Source organism: Cryptomeria japonica, chromosome 4 (assembly GCF_030272615.1).
Source record: "Cryptomeria japonica chromosome 4, Sugi_1.0, whole genome shotgun sequence".
Classification (NCBI taxonomy): domain Eukaryota; kingdom Viridiplantae; phylum Streptophyta; class Pinopsida; order Cupressales; family Cupressaceae; genus Cryptomeria; species Cryptomeria japonica.
Genome location: NC_081408.1, coordinates 439,820,298 through 439,836,835, shown reverse-complemented (window position 1 = coordinate 439,836,835; position 16,538 = coordinate 439,820,298).

Genomic DNA, 16,538 nt, shown 5'->3' with positions numbered 1-16,538 from the left:
CTATAACTATCTATTGCGATAACACTAAAGAAATTGATATATCTAAGAATCTGGTACTACATTCCAAAACTAAACATGTTTCTATCAAACTGAATTTTCTGAAAGAGAATGTTGAAGCAAAAGAAGTAAAACTGGTTTATGTGAATACTAAAGAGCAGATTGCAGATATTTTCACCAAGCCTTTGCCTAAGGAGACCTTTGAATATCTCAAAGATCAGCTTGGGGTCATACCCCCACCGGTAGAGACTTAGACACTTTATTTTTGTCATCAACCAATAGAATTAATAGAGAAATCTTTTATTTCGGCTTTGATGAGGAGAGCTACTTCTCAGGGGGAGTAGTTGGTATACTGAATAAGTTGGTATTTTGTATTTGAACCTAGTTTTTGTATTGGCTTTGGCATTTGATGTCAAAGGGGGAGAGATTGATATGGAAAAACACAAGGAAAACTCATGTTACTCCTAGGGGGAGTGATTGTTACTTTGGGAGAGATTGATTACTCTCTGTATCTGAATTTTGATTTCTGGTTATGATCTCTTTTGGGAGATTGTTGGTTTTTGGTTTTTGGCATTTCTATTTTGGCACTTTGATGGTTTTTCCATCTTGTGTTGCCATCAATGCCAAAGGGGGAGATTGTTGGTATTTTGGATATGTTGATATGGTTTTGTCATTGATGTCAACACCTATTAACACTTATCAACTCTGGCACTTTGGAGAATTGGTTATGTTCACTGACAAGGAAGTAACTTTATTCACAGTCACAGGTATCTGGTTCACCGGCAGGATATATTGTTCACCAGCACTTGGAATGATATGGAAAACACTTGGTTATGTTGAAGACATCGTTTGGCCACTTTGTCTTAGAGATTTATTCATTGGTATATTCGTGTTTTCATATTTGCTGTTACCGGCAAATAGGTCTAGAATAAGCACCGGCAGGCTTATCTATTCAAGATCAGCACGAAACGCTTTGGAGATGATTTATTATTATTGTAAATGCATTAAGCCGACATGTTGAATTGAATATTGCATCGGTTATTGATTTACTTGTAAATTGATTTTATTGTAATATATTTTAGAGCCGACCTACTAAAATTGGTCTTAGGTTATGGTATATATATAAGATCTTATTTGTAAGATCGATATGCGAATGTGAGAAGAATTGTAATTCGGTATATGCAAGAATAAGAAGAGCTATACACATAGATATCATTTGAAGGTTGAAGGAAGGTTTTTGTGAAGGCATATCAGAACTACACCATTACTGAATCCAGCATAAGAAGATGCTATTTTGAGCAGTACATCATTATTGGATTTAACCATCCAATTGTAGTCAGTGTGACTCTTATTTGTTTTTGAGTAGTGAGCTCTAGGCACTTGGTCTTTCTGCATGTGCAGACCCCATTTGTATACACATACTATCTGCAGTAGTATCATCTGATTGTGGGTAAGGTTTCTCACCATGGTTTTTCCCCTTACAGGGTTTCCACATACAAATATTGGTGTTTTGTGTTGTGGATGTTATTGTCTTTCTGTTTCATGCATTAATCTTTACCGGTATTGCAATTAACTGATAAACTGTCTACCGACATAAAGTTTGGTTTACCAGTATTAAGAATTAAGGTTGGTTAAGTAGTTTTTGGTTTGAATTTATTTGACAACTGATTCACCCCCCTCTCAGTTCTCTCCGGGACCTAGCACTACTTTGGGGTAACGTTCTTGTGAAAAAAACTATGATAAAAAATAAATTCTAATCTTGAACTAAATACACGAAATTTCAAATTTCTTGAAAGCTAGGATTCTCATAGGAAATAACAAGACTCAGCTGGAAATTGATGCAAGCAATCAATCAACCCTTCTTTCTTCTTTGGAGTCTTCCAAAAAGAAGCGAACAAAAAAACCTTTTAGCCCGTCGGTTACAAGAGCTTTGGCCTCCAAGAGGAGTCTTCATAAGGTCATTTTGAAGGGAATAGACTCTCGAGATTCTTTGTGTGTAACAAGGGGAGCTAATGTCTCCCCTTTGGGTCAATGAAGATTATATCTTGGAATGTTAGGGGCTTAAATGCCCCTAACAAATGAATCTTGATTAAGTCTCAATTGGACTTAATGAAGTGTGATATTGTGATGGTGCAAGAAACTAAGCTATGTTGGCAAATGTACACTCCAATGAGACATTGTAGGTGATTGAAGGTTTTGTCATTGATGCCGACCTTACAATCCTATGACACTAGAAAGGCATTCCACTGGCACTAGCAAGATTAGACTCTACACCGACACTCAGACCACTGGCACCGACAGTGAAAGGAAGCATACCGGCACAAAGGTCGACAGGATTTTTGTTGTAATATATTTTGTTTATTATTGTAAAATCATTGTAAGACAACTTGGAAAGTTGTAAAATGAATCTTATATAAGAGAGATCATTGTAGGAAATTTAGAGACATATGGAAGAAAATATATAGGTGAAATAAGCCAGACCTATTATGCGAATCATAGGTTAAGGGTTTATGTAAGAAGCAGAGTAGAAACCGGTATTGGATCTGGCATTATAGATGCTATTTTGAAGCAATACAAGACACTAGATTTATATAATCTATTTTATAACTCAGTGAGACTTCCTATTTTGTATTTGAGTAGTGAGCTCTAGGCACTTGGCCTTCCTGCATGTGCAGGCCCCTATTGTAGCAGTAATATTCTCTTATTGGCCAGTAAGTGAATATTATGGGTCACAAATCCCACTGAGGTTTTTTCCCACACCGGGTTTCCTCGTTAAAATATTGTGTTATGGTGTGATTTTCATGTGGTTGTTGTTATCTCTATTTATTGCATTACTTTCTATTTACCAGTATACAGTATTAATATGTTTAGCATGTTTTAAATTAAGAAATTGCTCCAACCGGTTAGATACTAATTCACCCCCCCTCTTAGTATTTGTGGGAATCCTAACAATTGGTATCAAAGCCTAGTCCTCTATTTTTAGAAGCTTAATAGCTTGAGGAAGATCTTGACACCGGTAGAGATGGAAAACTTGATGAAGCAACTCTCTCAGACTATGATGGAGAAAAATTGAAAAATATGAAACTTGAAGATGATCTAAAAGCAAGTTAGGATATTATTCAAGCACTTCAAGAAAATCTTACTATTGCAAGAAACAAGAGAATAGAACTCTGTGAAAAGATGCAATTTAAGAATGATGAAAAGGAAACTCTTAATGATATGATAAATAAGCTAAAGCAAGAGAACATGACAATAAACAATGAGATGCAGGATATGACTATGAAATTTTGTAAGGAAATTGAAGATAGAAAGAAGAATGAAGAAGATTTGACTAGAAGACTAAGTGATGCTGCAAATGAAAATACAAGACTTAGCTATGAAAATGATTTGTTGAAGACAGATCTGATGCACACATAGAATGACTCAAATGAACTGATGAGGTAGAAAGAAGTCTTAGAAAGAGAACTAGATACTGCAAATCAGCATAAAGAGAAATTCAATAAAAGCTCAGAAGAACTTGGTAACCTGCTGAAGAGTCAAAAACCTAAAGGTGACACTTGTGGAATTGGCTTTGAAGTTGGAGAAAGCTCCAGTACTGCAAACACATAGGATCATAACAAACTAGTAAGACAACCTACTGCTTATAAATTCAATGGCAAATGCTTTAACTGTAACAAGTATGGTCAAAGAGCAAATCAATGTAGATCTAGAAGTAATCACAATACCAATGCACCCACTGGTCAATGTTCAAAATCCAACAAAATTGGTCATAACTCTAAAAAATTACAGAATGAATGTAAGATGTTATGTTTGTGGATGATTTGGACACTTATCTAATTAATGTAGAACACAAACCGGCATAGGTTATGGGAAGGCTATTCAAAAAAATAATGTGACTTGTTATGCTTGTAACAAGATTGGACATATTGCAAAATTCTACAGAACTAAGGCACCACCAGCAGACAACAAAGGCTCCAGTTTGAAAGGAAAAGAAAAAGTTGAAGAAGTTAAGCAAGAATTCTCAAAACAATGGATTAGAAAGTCAGACCTAAATGGTGTTGGGAATACTCCTCCACTAGTAGAACCAAGCAACACTCCACCGACAGAACAGAGTAGCACTCCACCGGCAGGAGTCTCTTCATGTAATTAAATAAAATTCTTTTGAGGGTTTAGCAATCAAATGTGAAATATGTTATTATTCCCTCGGTTGATGGTGAGAAGTAGAAATTACTTCTATACCGGCAAATAAAGTTAAGTGACTACTTAACTGACATGCATTAAATGTGGTAGTTGGCGAATTAACATTATAAATTAGTGATTTTGGCTCCATTTTACTTCACTGAGCATTCAAACATTCAAAGAGCGCTAAATTTCTAGAGCTAAGGCATTTCAAGCAAAGAGGCAAAGCATTTCAGCAATCGATCTTTCCAAAGGCAGAAAAAGGTATTTATAATCATGGCATCCTCTTCTATACCTGAATTCATAGAAAACCCTATTGTAGTCGAGGTAATCAAATGCCCTAGGCCCGTATTTCAACTAGTTCCCGAGATAGCTAAAAAGGATGATAATGTTGGTTCATTTTCCCAAATCCCCAAAGGAGTTGTTTTTGCAGAAGACCCTAGAATGTACATCCATTGCCATATAGAAGAACTAGGTGATGAGGAAATCAAGAACATGTACAAAACTATTATATGTGATGATTCCGGTAATGTGAAACCTGAACACAAAATTATTGAAACCCTAGGATTCACTTAAATCCTTAGCATTCTGGATTTCCCTAAGGAAGTTATTAGGATAGTATTGAGCAAGGTACATGGTGCATTCTTTTGGCTAGATTCAGTTCATAAAATTACCAAGGAAGTTGTGAAAGCTGTAACAGGGTTACCTTCCATCGGTAACAGACCCAACAAGACAAAGAAGGTCTCAAATTACCTGGTAATGAACCTAATAGGTGCAACATTTGACAAAAGGTCTTTAAGGGAATGATGTAACTGACATAAATGTGAGATTCATTAGCATGATTCTAGGTTACAAAAAAACTCATGCAAATAGACTTAACTCAGTTTCCATCTTATGCATAAAAAGTGATCATGATATGGTTAAAGATAATGTGCAAATTGATGTATGTGAATGGTTAAAGGATGAAATTATTGACAATCTGGGAAAGATCAAGAAGGATAAGAAAGGGACATTTAAGTTTGGCAATTTACTTGTATGTTTAATGCTACATATAACAAAACAGATGCCCGGTATAGGCAACAAGAACCTTGCATTTGACATACTGGTAGGGAAATAGTTATCTGACTTATTGAACAATATGGGTGAAAACAAAGAGAAGAATATCAATGAGTATTTTCTAGCATTGAAGGCCTAGATGAATGCCAGAGTCAGACTATCACAGGAAATTGTAAATAAATACAAGGATGAGATATGTTTTCTCATCAAGAAGGATGAGATCTGGATGGAAGCAGTTATCCCAAGAACAATTTGGGTTACTGAAATGGGTTATGAGACCGATGACCACATCATTGAAACATATGCAAAATCCCTTCTGGAAGCACCCAAGGAACCTAAGGAAGAGGTATTCGATAGTGCTGAAAATATTGAAAAACAGATCCAATCAAAGAAAAATGTAAAGAGGGTTGAGGCAACAGTAAGAAGGGGATCCCGGTAGGCAAAGGCTATAAAGGAAGATGTACTCAAGAAAACTGACATCACTGAAGATGAGTTAGAAGCACTGCAGCCTGAAACTCAACTTTCACCGGTAGCTACTTCTTCAGAGAGTGATATGCCTACAACATTTAAAAGAGTTGTAAGGAAAAGGGAACCTTCACCGGTATCCACACCTTCACCTAGAAGAACCAGGCAAAAACAATAGGGAGTGAGGCCCCTAGCCAAGAAATCTACTCCTAAGAAGAAAAAGTTGACACCAAAGAAAAGGACTCAACAAAATATTACTCAGATTGACAGACTGTTGGATGAAATCACAGAAGAAGGAAAACTTAAAAACATCAACAAGCTATATGACTCACTATCAGTTGATGATAAAGAAAAGGTTGAAAACAATGTTATTTTGCACTTGGATATCTACAAGAAGTTCTTGATGCGAGTCATAGATGAACTACCAGATGAACTATTCAAGAGACTGGAAGCAAGAAGACAAGCTGTTGTAGAGCTTGACAAGAAAATAAAAGTTGAAAAATTACATGTTGTCTACCCAGTTAACTCTCTGAAAGAAATAGATGATCTAATTGCAGAGGCTATCTAGTCAGTATTCTCTACTACACACTAGCATATTGCACTAATGGTTGGAAGAGTAAATGAGGTTGCAGAGGAAACTGAAAAATACATGGGATATATTCCTTGTTGAGAAAGAAAAATAGGAAGAGTATAGAAACCCTAAACCAATCAAGGTATATCAGAAAGAAAAGGATAAGGGAAAAGGAAAGGTTGGTGGACCTTCAAGCATCAAAATAAGAGATAATTTATCCCCACCACCTCTGGTTACTCCACCGGTAACAACAACCGAAGATCAGCCGGCTGATGAGAGTATGGATGTATCATAAGAGGATACAAATCCTAATTCTGAGGTACTATACACAGTTGATGTTGATACTCAGAAAGTCAACATTATGATAGACAGGGATATAACCGGTAAGACAGATATGGCTAGTGAGCCACCGGTAAATAATGAAACAGATAACACACAAGGAAAACTGGCAGATGGTAACATAGAGAAATAGGTTCATGTAGAAACAGTGCCAATAGCAATAGGAGAACAACAAAAACCTTTGCTTAAGGAAATGGAAACACAGACTAACCTACCAGAGGTTACTACAAGCAAGGGTATTGCTTCCACCGACAGAATTTAGAATGTTGACCCTTCAACTACAGGATTTAAATCAACAAATGTAACTGAAGTTCTTTTAGATTCTATAAAGAAAATAACAGATTGTAGTTCACAGGCATATAAAGCTATAGATGACACAATTCCAATTTTGAAGATGATAGCTCCAAAATGCAATGTTGATAATAAGGATTCTTTGAGTCAACTCGACACTTTGTCTAAGTATATTACTGACAACACAGTGACAGTGGAGCAAATAAAGGAAGAAGCATTCAAAGAGAGGTTAGAAAAAGAAAAAGAAAAATTCTTGAGGAACAAATAAAGAAGTGTACAAGGCAGTTTGACACACTTCTACCAGAACTGTGTAGCACACTTAAGGAGTTCAAAACTTTGTACATAGACACTTGTAAGATAAACTTTTTGACAGTTGACATAGATAAGAAAATGAGCAAGATACAGGAGGAAATTAATAAGCTAGCTGACAATTTTATTAATTCATCTGATTCATTATCAATTTTTGAGCAAAAGATAACAGGTTTTGAGGAAGAGTTACTAAAGCTAGAAAGAGAAAAGGAGAAAATAAAAAGTAAGGCTAAGGATCTGAAATGGAGATTAAGTCCAAAGTTGGACTACCTCGCATGCTTGAGGAAAGAAATATCTGATGCATTAGTTCAAGGATAGAAAACACTGGTAGAGAAAATGCAACACCTCACCGGTATAGTTCAAAGAACAAAGGCAGCATTAAAAGATAGTAAAAAGTTTCTTGAAAGCCTAAATTTGGTTTTGGCGGATCTTTTTCAAATTGTAACCACCCGGTTACAAATTTGAGACAGGAAACCATACTCTATTGACACTTTGACAACCTTTGTCATTGATGCCAAAGGGGGAGTAGTGGTATGAGAAAATAATCAGTTGAAGACTCATCTACTCAGGGGGAGTTCACACATTTTTGGTAACATATTTTTGGACTACACTTTTTGAATTTTCTCATGAGTGTTTCCATCAAAGCCAAAGGGGGAGATTGTTGGCAAATGCACACTCCAATGAGACATTGTAGGTGATTAAAGGTTTTGTCATTGATGACAACCTTACAATCCTATGACACCAGTAAGGCATTCTACCAACACTAGCAAGATCAAACTCTACACTGGCACTCAGACCACCGGCACTGGCAATGAAAGGAAGCATACTAGCATAGAGGTCGATAGGATTTTTGTTGTAATATATTTTGTTTATTATTGTAAAATCATTGTAAGCCGGATTGGCAAGTTGTAAAATGACTCTTATATAAGAGAGATCATTGTAGAACATTTAGAGACATATGGAAGAAAATATATAGGCGAAGTAAGGCATACCTATTATGCGAATCCTAGGTTAAGGGTTTATGTAAGAAGCAGAGCAAAAATCGATACTGGATCTAGCATTATAGATGCTATTTTGAAGTAGTACAAGACACTGGATTTATATAATCCATTTTGTAAGTCTCTAAGACTTCCTATTTTGTATTTGAGCAATGAGCTCTAGGCACTTGGCCTTCCTGCATGTGCAGGCCCCTATTGTAGCAGTAATATTCTCTTATTGGCCAGTAAGTGAATATTGTGGGTCACAAATCCCACTAAGGTTTTTTCCCACACCGGGTTTCCTCATTAAAATATTGTGTTATGGTGTGCTTTTCATGTGGTTGTTGTTATCTTTGTTTATTGCATTACTTTCTGTTTACCGGTATACAGTATTAATATGTTTAGCATGTTTTAAATTAAGAAATTGTTCCAACCGGTTAGATACTGATTCACCCCCCACTCTCAGTATCTGTGGGAATCCTAACAAGATAAGTTTATCATCTGTAGATGTGTTATTTTCTTTTTGGAAATCTTGGAAATTTAGTGCATCTTCCTCCTTAGGTGCTTTAGGTGGTCTTGCATTCCTTTGGAAAGATGCTTGTGTGGAATTCTCTTTGATTTCTTCTTCATCTAATTGGATGCTTGGACTTTTTAAGAGTAGGATATCAAATTCTAAATTTTGGCTTTTCAATGTTTCTGGCCTGACTGGGGTTTTGGAAAAAAGGAAACTTTGGGAGATTTTAGCTTCAGTTGCGTTTCCTTTGCAAGATGCCTTATTGATATTTGGGGGTGATTTTAATGCTATTGTTGGTTTAGATGAGAAGGCTGGGGGAATCATCCCTAATAGTCATATTATCTGAAATTTTTGTCACTTTATCAGCACCTTGAATTTGGTAGATTGTAAACCTCTTAATGGTCCATTCACATGCACTAACATGCAGAGAGATTTTTGTCAAATCGTTGAAAGATTGGACTGATTTTTGGTTCTGAAAATTGGTTTAATTATGGTTACAATTTTGTTTCCTCAATTCTCCTCTTCACTGGGTCAGATCATTTCCCTATTTTGTTTTCTCTTCTTGAGTATAGGGCCCCTAGGAAACTACCTTTCAAATTTGAGCCAATGTGGCTTAGGGATCAATCTTTTTTGCCTTCGTTAAAGCAATGGTGGCTTTCTGCCCTGCATATTCCTGGGTCTAGGATATACCAGATTATTAAGATATTGGCTTTCTTAAAACATAAAATTAGAAGTTGGAATGTTGTACACTTTAAAAATATTTTTGGTATAAAGGAAAGGATTCAGGGAGAAATTCAGCAACTAAATAAGAGTATCATTAGTTTGGGTATGTCCTCTTTTTCTTATGATAGGCTTAAATCTTTAAATTCTCAATTGGGTGAGATTCTAGCTAGGGAAGAATCTTATTGGAGGCAGAAATCTAGGGATCTTTGGTTATCAGAGGGGGATAGAAATACCAAGTTCTTCCATTATTCTACTAAGCTTAAGAGACAACACAATAGAATTTTGTGTATTATTGATTCTAATGGGAAAAGTTTGTTTGATGAGGGTGATATTGCCTCTGAAGCCATTAGGTTCTTTAAGTCTTTTCTTATGGCTGAACCTGTAACATTAGATAATTCTTTTGTTAATTTGATCCCCCCTCTAGTGACTCAAGAAGATAATAAGATGCTTATGGCTCCCTTCTCTTTGGAGGAGCTAAAAGAGGTAGTCTTTTCTATGCATCTGGAAAAGGCTTCAAGTTCGGATGGTTTTACGGCTTTATTTTTTTAGGTGTTGGGATTTTATAGGAAAGGATGTCTTGCTACCCCTAGAAGAGTCTAGGAGAAATAGGACAATTTTGAGAGAACTTAATGCTACCCTTATTGCTATTATTCCAAAAGTGGATAATCCTAGCTCTTTTTCTGAGTTTCGTCCTATTGCCCTATGTACTACTTTATATAATATTTTTACCAAGGCAATTTTGGTTAGGCTATCTAGGCTCCTTCCTCGGATAGTTTCCATGGAGAAGGGTGGCTTTGTGCCTAGTAGGGAAACCTCTGAAGGTGCAATTGTAGCTCATGAAATTCTACACTCCATTTCGTGACAAAAGGTTTCAGCCATGATCCTTAAACTAGACATGCTTAAAGCTTATGATCACGTTAACTGGAAGTCCCTTGTTGTTGTCTTGAATCACCTTGGGTTTTCGCATTGTTGGGTTAAATGGGTGTTTTCATGCATATCTTCTACCCATTTCTTAGTGTTGATCAATGGCTCTCCTTCAGGGTTATTTGCTTCCTCTCGGGGAATTAAGCAAGGGGATCCTCTCTCCCCTTTCTTGTTTATACTTTTGGGTGAGGCGTTAACTAGGGTCATTTCTAATGCTACAACATCTGGATTATGGTTGGGAATCAAAATTGATGGTCTTCCCTCTTCACAATCCCATTTCTTATTTGCAGATGATACGCTTTTTTTTGGGGCTGCCTCTTTGAGAGAGGCTAGAGTCATAAAGAAAATTATTTTTGATTATGCTGCATTTTCTGGTCAGAAAGTTAATAACCTGAAATCTAAGGTGTTCTTTTTGAATGTCCCCCCTCTAGTTAGAAATAGACTCATTCATTTTGGGGATTTTCAAGTAGGGACCTTTCCTTGCAAGTATCTAGGCATTCCTTTTTTTCTGAGCTTAGAAAAGACCTCCTTTTGGGATAAAGTGATTCACGTAATCACTTCCAGAATCTCTTCCTAGAATCATAAGTGGCTCACAATGGCTGGTAAGATTCTTTTACAATTATGAATGCCATCCCTACATATTTGTTGTCTATTTTGAAGGCTCCCCCTAAAGTTGTCAAGGATGTTAAGATTTTCCTAAGGTCCTTTCTTTGGAATGATAATATTGGGGGTAGAAAGAAGATTCCTCTTCTAGCATGGGACAAAATCTACCATCCTAAAGAATTGGGAGGTGCAGGTATTCATGACTTAGTGATTTAGAATAAGGCCCTGGGAGCTAAACTGGTGTGGAAGTTATATGAAGACCCTTTGAGTAAATAGGTTTCTTTTATGCTTGTTAAGTATTTAAGGGGAGCTCCTAGAGAATGGATTTTTATGGCTACATCTCTCCCAAAGGGATCTGCATTTTGGAACTTTTTGGTTTCTTGCAGAATGGCTATTTTACCACACCTTTCTTGGGTTGTACATAATGGGAAAAAGGCCCGATTTTGGGATGAAGTCTAGAATGGGCATCCTTCTTTTTCAACTATATGAGATTGGTCCTCTTTGCCTAATATCTTATCAGATCTTTGGGGGGTTTTTATTGTAAACTATTTTGATGTTGATTCTACAGGTCCATATCTAGTAGCTAAATGGAAGGATATTCCTCCTTTGCCCATTGATAATGATCTTTGAGTTGCTTTTATGGCAGAACTTTAGAAAATACCTCTTGTATTTCAAGATAAGGAGGATACCTTGGTTTGGGCTAAGAGTGCCTCAGGTACTTATTCAGTAAAAGAGGGGTATAATTCTTTGTCTTGGGCTTCTTCAACCTCCCTCTCCTAGCCTACTAAGTTGTTTTGGCATCTGGCTTGTCTTCCTAAAGCAGGGTCTTTTGTTGGTTGGCAGTCCAAGATAAAGTTCTCACTGAGATGAGATTGGACAGGCTTGGGATTACAACGATATTCCCTTGTGTTTTTTGTGGCTATTGTATGGAAACCATGGATCATGTTTTTCTGCTTTGTCCTTTTGCTCGAGAATGTTGGTACTGGCACTTTGGAATGCTTGGCTGGTCTTCTTCTCTTAGCCCTAATCTATTTTCGCATTTCATGGCTTGGCCCTTGTTGTATTTGTCTTATTTTTATTCATCTCTTTGGATTGTGGCACCTTCTCTTGTTGTCTAGAGTATTTGGCTAGAAAGGAATTCCAAGATTTTTAAACATAAATCTACTACACTTGAAGACGTTCTTGGCAAGGTTCAATCCTCCGTTTGTGAGGTGGTGCTCTCTTACATCCGTAAAAATTTAGATCACTTGAGGTATTTTTCTCACTGGGATAATTGGGTAACTTGGAAATGGGGCTCTCTTCATATGATACCCTCTCATGGGGCTATAACAGCTCGTTTATCTTCTCTTGTCAAGTGTAGGATGGCTAAATGGGATCCTCCCCCCCTGGTTGCCTTCAAGCTTAATTTTGATGGGGCTTCTAAGGGTAATCTGAGGAGGTTTGGTATTGGAGTGGTCATTTTTTATCATTCTTCTAAGATTATTAAAGATGTGGAAAAATATATTGGCCAGGGCTCTAATAATGTAGCCGAATTTCAGGCATTATCCTTTGGTCTTGATCTTGCTATCTCTTTGAATATTAAAGACATTGTTATTGAAGGAGATTCAATGTTGGTTTTTCAGGCAATTTCTACCAAAAAATGTATCTCTTGGCATTTACAATACTTGTTAGAGCGCATTCTTGTGCAATTGGAGTGTTTTTCCACCTTCACTATCTCTCATTGTTATAGGGAGATTAATGTCATTGTGGATTTCTTGGCCAATAGGGATGTTGCGGAGGGCACAGATTTCTTAGAGGTTCTTCCTTCAAACATTCCAATCTCTTGCATTAGGATTATCTCTTAGCGGTAATTGGGTCTTACCTGGAAGCCTTCCTTATTTTCTTTGTTGGATGTGGTTTTCTTTCGCATATATCAGCAGTGAGGGTGTTGCTTTGCCTTATTACAAAATCTTTGTTGATGGTATTTTTGGTAAGAATCTCCTCATGGAGCTTGGAGGATTTGGTGGTTACTCTTGTTGGTGTTCTATCTCTCATCCCTTCTCATAGATTTGTGTTGTAGTCTTCTTCTTACTCCCTACTAGGTGTGGTTTTTCTTTTGCATGTGGCTATAGGGAGGATGTCATCCTACCTTATGGCAACATCTTTTTTGTGGGTATATTTGGTAAGTATCTCCTCATGGAGTATGGAGGATGAAGTGACTACTTTTACTTGGCCGGTACCCTATCATTTTTGCATTGGTGCCTTGGGCTGATTTACTGTTTGGAGATTGTGTGGCAATTCTATTGTGTTGCATCTTAGATGCTCTGGGGCATTGTGTTTGGTAATAATGGATTCTAAGGTGTTTGTATTTTTGCATTATCTTACAGTCATTAGCTCATTATGTGTTGAGGTGTGCGCATGGGTATTGTACAGCCGGGGTTTGGGTAATGAGTGGGGGTTGTGCTGGCTTCATCATTTCTTAGTCATCCTATGTCCATTCTGGAAGTCATGTTTGTTCAATTATTTTGTGAGCTTCTCATTTCATGATTGGGGGTGTTGTACGAGGGGGTTGTGTTTCTTCTTTATGATTATGCTTCATCACTAGTTGATCATCATCTGCCGAGCTCCTGCATTTTCAGCTCATTATCTTTGCTTATTTTTCTTGTGAGCTGCCTTTTCATGATTTGGGGAGCTAATCATATTTTCGACATCTCTTCATAATCTGAGCTTGTTTATATTTGTGGATGCTCGTAGTTCTAGTAGCTATTTTTTCTTTAGCATTAGTTTTTACTAACAAAAAATGCTCTATTTTCTTTGGAGATTAGTTGTTAAAATTGGTTGTTGGTGGATGTTTTTGAGGAATTGGAAAATGTAGAGATTGGTGTTTATGTTGGTTTCTCATCCTACTGCTATCTCTTTGGTTGTTGCTTTGGATTAACTTATGGCTTAGTCTTATTTTGCTTCCTCGAGGTCTTCAACATCCCTCCCTTCTACTTATCTGGATTGTCATATGTTTGCTCACCATTTTGGTTTTGGCAGGTTCACTTATCATAGGTTCTTTTATGGTTTTGAGTTTCATTCTAATAAGAGGATTGGAAACATGTGCTTCTTAGACAGGATGGTTCCAGTTTTGATTGATCTAGGTTAATGACACTTGTTTTGATAAGTTCTCTTTTGTATGTTGGTTCAGGCAGCTTCCTTTATATCTAATGCAAATGGTTATGTAACTGGGAGGGTTTTCTTGGGGAGCCTATGGGCTTTTGTAATGGGTAGATAGGCTTATGTCTTTTATTAAGTAAAAATAGGTTTTAAGGGATTCAAAACCTGATTACAATCGAAAGATAGCCAAGAAGGAAACAAAACAAGACAGCTGCAAAAGACCAGCACAAAAACTAGCAGCAAAGAAAAAGACAGCAAGAGGCCAGCAAGAAATTGGCCCCAAGCCCAACATTACAAGTTAATTAAAAAATTTAAATGGATTCCTTAGCATTCTGAACCAAGAGCATCATCACCTTGGCCGCTTCCCTCAGGTCATTGCTTTCCTATCCTAGCTGACTCTCTTTCATTTTGGTGTCCTTCCCAGTAGTGGTCTACCTTGTTCTGCGTCTGGGATTCTGGTGGGCGGGGGTGGAGGTTGGAACGTCTTCTATAATTACCAGGTTCTTATCCTGATTTTTCCTTTCCAAATGATCCACCAAATCGTTCATGTTCTAGGATGAAACTTTAAGGACCTGGAGGCTATGGTTCATGAAGCTTTTCAAAGCCTTCTCATTACGGGCGACCTGGGTATTGATGTTGTCTTTGTCCTCCTCCACTTGTTCTTTCAGAATTCTAATAACATCCTCCAAGTGTTTTAGGTCCCCTTTGATCAGATCTTTCTCCAACCAATCCTCCATCTCAATTTCCTCCTCAGCTTCACTATTTTCCATATCATCATTCTGTTTCCCAGAGTTAGAATCCTTAATCAACTTATTAATCTTATTTTCTAGCTCCCTTTGCTTACCTTGCATACTGGTGATATTGTCGACAACCCATTTCTGGAAATTGAAGGATTCCAGAGTGCAGTTATGGGTAGTGTTCAAGATGGTGTTTGTAGAGTCCTTGCCCTGTTCAGTATCCTCAAAGTTAGGGTTGTCATCTTCTTTAGAATTCAGAGCAGCATTCTCACTTTCTGAACCATTAGGGTTAGAGTTCAAGGGTTTTTAGAGTTACCCCCTTCCTCCCCTTCACCATTGTTCTCATCCTTATCTTGCTCCATTTCAGTATCAATGTCCTTATCCTTTTCCTCTTCCTCATCACAATGCACCTCCATTTCCTCATGCTCTATTTCTGCTTTCCTTTTTTTGTGGGTAGGGGTATTGGGTTGATCCCCATCCGAATCAGAGTCTTTGCAGCTCTCAGAGATATGAGCGTTAGTGATCAAGTGGTCATCTTTGGTTGCCCTAGCCTTGTCCTTTAGATGTTCATATATTAGCAGAATAAGCCCCTAGTGGGCTATAGGGTAAGAGTTAGGCTTTTTAGCGTGGTCTGCAAGACTCTCATTTAGAGAGGACGCTAAATAGAAAGGCATGGAAATTTTAGCCCCATGACGGAAATGGTTCAAAATAGCGAAGTGATAGTTATAAATTTTTGTAAATCTTCCATCCACGGTCAAATACTCCATTAAAACCCTTAGAACTTTTTGCCAGAAGGGCTTTACCTACTGGGGAGTGTAGTAGGAGATGTTGTCCTTCTTGACAAGCTTGCCCTTCTCATCCTCCGACTTTGGGAAATTTTTGAAAGCTTCAGCTGCATACTTCTAGTCCCTGTAGAATTTAGTACCCTCCGTCTAAAGACTTGTGACCTCTGCAACCAGGTTTTCATCAATTTGCCAAATCTCCCTAAACAAGGTGACTCTATTGTTACTCCAACTTCTGGCAAAACCATGAGACACAGAATTTCTACTTCCGTGAAGCTTTTCCATATAGTCAGTAAAGCCATATTTGTGGAGCCTTCTCTAGACCTTTTGTTCACTCTTCCAGTTTTCACATCCTGGAGGCTCGTTCCTGTTTAGGTTACCACCCATTCTGAGCTCCAAGTAGAGATACCCACTACTACAATTCACAGTCTGCAGATGAAACCCCCAAAACTTGTAATTTCTGGAATTCCAGTGTAGAGACTCTTTCGTTGTTTTTAAATTAATGCTTATAGCCGCACAAACCCAACAATTATTACTATAATCTTTCTCATGCATATGATCATGGAAATGATGCCAAAAAACACTCATTAATTGACAGTTAATCTGCCCCCAAAATCTATCTTTGGAATTCGATCCTCAAAAGGTAATCATGAGATTAACTTGACCCATTAATACAATCAAAGTATAATTTCTCTTTAACCTCCCTTTTAATGTGAGTTTCTCCAATGTATTTGACATCCTTCTCCAAATTGACCCCTTCATTGGCAAGGATATCCGCAACCTTATTGCCTTCTCTAAAGGTATGAGTTATGCTAATACTAACATATTTATTTAACAAATATTTAGCACTTTTAACTAAGTTAGTAATATTCCAAGAAATAGAGCTTGTACCTTTGAGGGCTTGTATGATGTTTAAAGAGTCCCCTTCGAGCC